This window comes from Papaver somniferum, unplaced genomic scaffold, assembly GCF_003573695.1.
Source record: "Papaver somniferum cultivar HN1 unplaced genomic scaffold, ASM357369v1 unplaced-scaffold_132, whole genome shotgun sequence".
NCBI classification, from domain to species: Eukaryota; Viridiplantae; Streptophyta; class Magnoliopsida; order Ranunculales; family Papaveraceae; genus Papaver; species Papaver somniferum.
Genome location: NW_020622381.1, coordinates 20701627 through 20705893, shown reverse-complemented (window position 1 = coordinate 20705893; position 4267 = coordinate 20701627). Strand labels below are relative to the sequence as shown.

The 4267-nt window shown below is 39.2% G+C and overlaps 2 non-coding genes across 2 annotated transcripts; both read right to left on the bottom strand.

The window, feature by feature from the left end:
• Positions 1 to 2605: 2605 nt before the first annotated feature.
• Positions 2606 to 2724, bottom strand: LOC113333401. Its single transcript, XR_003351975.1, has one exon. It is a non-coding gene; the product is annotated as a 5S ribosomal RNA (ribosomal RNA).
• Positions 2725 to 3094: 370 nt separating this feature from the next.
• LOC113333390 lies at positions 3095 to 3213 on the bottom strand. The gene has a single exon (XR_003351967.1). It is a non-coding gene; the product is annotated as a 5S ribosomal RNA (ribosomal RNA).
• Positions 3214 to 4267: the final 1054 nt, after the last annotated feature.

Below are 4267 nucleotides of genomic sequence, written 5' to 3'. Positions count from 1 at the left end.
TCCGCAGATAATAAGACCCATTTCCTGCAATATCATGTATGACGAAGGGTCCCCCCATGTTGGTGCTAATTTTCCCCACTTATTTTCTCGTTGGTATTGGGGAATGGTCCTCAGCACATACTTCCCTTCTACGAAATTTCTGAGCTTAACCCTCTTACTATACTCCCTTGCTAGTTTCCTTTGATAGTTTTCCATTTTTTGTAGTGCTGCCTCCCTCCTCTCTTCTAGATCATCCAACCTTTCCAACATCATGTCCGCTGTGAGGTTCTTCTCCCATGCTTCAGTCTTCGTAGTTGGCATGATTATTTCTGTTGGGATAATAGCTTCGGCTCCATAGGTGAGTAAGAATGGGGATTCTCCCGTGGCTGATCTTCGAGTTGTCCTATAAGCCCACAAAACGTTGTGTAGTTCCTCACACCAACACTTCTTGTATTCGTCCAACTGCTTTTTGAGGATGAGTGCGAGGGTTTTGTTTGTGGATTCTGCCTGACCATTTCTTTGAGGGTAAATTGGTGTTGACTTGTCCTTTCGAACTTTGAAGGTATCGAAGAGTAAGTCGATGTTTTTTCCCTGTAATTGCTTGCCATTGTCAGATACAATCTCAGCTGGTATGCCAAACCTGCAAATGATGTTTTGAAAAATGAATGTGAAGACATATGCATCTTGAATCCTTTCCAGGGATTTAGCCTCTACCCATTTGCTGAAATAGTCTGTGGCCACTATCAAGAATCTTCTCTTCCCTGATCCTTCGATTAGGGGACCCACGATGTTTATGCCCCATTTTGAGAATGGACAAGGGCTGTCTACTGGGTTCAACATTGTTGCGGGTGCGTGGATTTTTTTGGCGAAACGCTGGCATTCTTCGCATCTTCGTGACATTCTTGCAGCGTCTCGTATCATTGTTGGCCAGTAATTGATTATAAATTTTTCGTGGGTTGTAGTAATAAAGGTTCGAACTCTAAGACTTGTGAAGGTAAAGGATTTTTTTAGACTTATAAAAATATATATACAAAATATTAACAATTTTGGGCGAGAGGTAACCAAGACACTAGATTCCACTACTACGCAAGATTGAATGATAAATATTTCAAAACTCTATTCAATTCTTAAGTCCTCTTTTATCTTTAATTCACTATCAATCATACAAATTCTCAAATATTATTTGTAAACCTTAAGCATAGATTATCAAGAGATTAAACCAAGCATAACCTATCAAACTGAATAACAAATAATTAAGACAATCATTCAAACAATTTAAAACTCTGCAAAAGCAGCGATTAGGTGAATTATATAATTAAATGAAATAGTTACCCATTTATGTTGCGTGAATAGCTTCCTCCATTGCCTTGGTTACGAGGGAATTAACTCATCATGTTGGAAAACCTCTCAAAATATTTTATTAAGCTCAATTGATGTTTACAATAAAGAGAAAGATAAGTAAATGTTCTAAAAAAGGATTCTGCGACCAACAGAAGGCGTCCAAAAATTAACGACAAAGCTGAGGTGCTGTTGTCGCTGAAATGCTAAGACCCACACCTACGACCCACGGGTCTGAGTCATTTTCACTGTTGATAAACGACTGCTGCTGCGAGTCCGTTCTTCGTGTTCTTGGTGTTCTTCATCAGCAGCAGCAGAGTTTGATCAACTCTTGATTTCTGCGTCTGTGGCTCTCCTCTCTTCTCCCAACTCTCGACAGCCTCTCTAGTACTCCCAGGGAACATATTTATACACATACAGCTCGTTGAATCTCCCTCAATTACTCCATATAATCTTCATTACTCGGTGTTTAAAGAAAATATTTTCCGAATATTTTCTTCCCTGAAATGATTCTCCACGCGTAAACAGCCTCTGATACTCCCTTATTTAGCTTCTACACGGTCCAAAAGTGTGCTAGAGTCCTCCATGCATCATCATAACACGTCCGAATCCCTCAAAAAAATCCTCTCAAACCCGTGACTGCCATGTTCTCTGATGATGACTTGTTTAGCCGATTCTAGCCAAATTCGATCGATTCTGACACACATACTGTATTCCTTAAGCTATATCACATCTTCCTACCAATTTTTAGCCATTGAATCGCACCACAACACCTTCATTTTGTTGATTGAAAATCTGCCAGAGAGAGAATATATTTTCCCGCCAAAAATGAAATTTGAATTATGAGAAGAAAAGTGTCCTCCCCCTAATCCTGTACGGGTGTCCCTTTAGCAATTGGGGTGGAAATAGTAATTTTGGGGTGGAAATAGTAATTTTTCTGGGTTCCTCCGGTACATTTCTGGGACGCTTCCGGTGCATTTCTGGGGTGCCTTTAGTACTTTTCTCCGGGGTGTAAATCATCCCTTTTTTGAGCTCATTTCGCCGCAAAGGCTTATTTCTCTAAAAACATCTACAAAAACACAAAATAACACAATAAGTACTTAATCGAGTCTAACAATACAGAATATTGAGAACAAAATAGACACATAAATGCGTCTATCAATCACGAGATAAAAAATCCATCTTATCTCGTGCAACCCGCTTTCTATCTCGTGCAACCCGCTTTCTAACTAGTCACTAGCCTTCATAAGAATAACCGGCGAAAAAAAAAGTAAAAATAAATAAAAAAGGCAATCAACACGAGGACTTCCCAAGAGGTCACCCATCTTAGTACTACTCTCGCCCAAGCACGCTTAACTGCAGAGTTCTGATGGGTTCTGGTGCATTAGTGCTGGTATGATCGATTGCTGAAAGTTTCTCACCAATTTTACTACTTAACACGTCTCCAATGTATTGGCTCGACCCATCTAACGCCCGTTACTTCCTCGTGGCAAGTCCGATCCGGGCAAGTGATGACTCCCTGGAAACCTTATGACGAGGAGAACGCTTGACGCGGTTATTTTGAACTACTAATCTCGTTTTAATAGTTTTTTAGTTAAAAAATATTAAAATATCCAAATAAGTGCACGATTTTTGGATTTTCACCAAATTAGGGCAGACGCCCTCCCATATATCACGAGATAAAAAATCCATCTTATCTCGTGCAACCCGCTTTCTAACTAGTCACTAGCCTTCATAAGAATAACCGGCGAAAAAAAAAGTAAAAATAAATAAAAAAGGCAATCAACACGAGGACTTCCCAAGAGGTCACCCATCTTAGTACTACTCTCGCCCAAGCACGCTTAACTGCAGAGTTCTGATGGGTTCTGGTGCATTAGTGCTGGTATGATCGATTGCTGAAAGTTTCTCACCAATTTTACTACTTAACACGTCTCCAATGTATTGGCTCGATCCATCTAACGCCCGTTACTTCCTCGTGGCAAGTCCGATCCGGGCAAGTGATGACTCGCTGGAAACCTTATGACGAGGAGAACGCTTGACGCGGTTATTTTGAACTACCAATCTCGTTTTAATAGTTTTTTAGTTAAAAAATATTAAAATATCCAAATAAGTGCACGGTTTTTGGATTTTCACCCAATTAGGGCAGACGCCCTCCCATATATCACTGATTAAAGATTTTTCATGGGTTGTAGTAATAAAGGTTCGAACTCTAAGACTTGTGAAGGTAAAGGATTTTTTTAGACTTATAAAAATATATATACAAAATATTAACAATTTTGGGCGAGAGGTAACCAAGACACTAGATTCCACTACTACGCAAGATTGAATGATAAATATTTCAAAACTCTATTCAATTCTTAAGTCCTCTTTTATCTTTAATTCACTATCAATCATACAAATTCTCAAACATTATTTGTAAACCTTAAGCATAGATTATCAAGAGATTAAACCAAGCATAACCTATCAAACTGAATAACAAATAATTAAGACAATCATTCAAACAATTTAAAACTCTGCAAAAGCAGCGATTAGGTGAATTATATAATTAAATGAAATAGTTACCCATTTATGTTGCGTGAATAGCTTCCTCCATTGCCTTGGTTACGAGGGAATTAACTCATCATGTTGGAAAACCTCTCAAAATATTTTATTAAGCTCAATTGATGTTTACAATAAAGAGAAAGATAAGTAAATGTTCTAAAACAGGATTATGCGACCCACAGAAGGCGTCCAAAATTAACGACAAAGCTGAGGTGCTGTTGTCGCTGAAATGCTACGACCCACACCTACGACCCACGGACGTGAGTCATTTTCACTGTTGATAAACGACTGCTGCTGCGAGTCCGTTCTTCGTGTTCTTGGTGTTCTTCATCAGCAGCAGCAGCAGCAGAAGAGTTTGATCAACTCTTGATTTCTGCGTCTGTGGCTCTCCTCTCTTCTCCCAACTCTC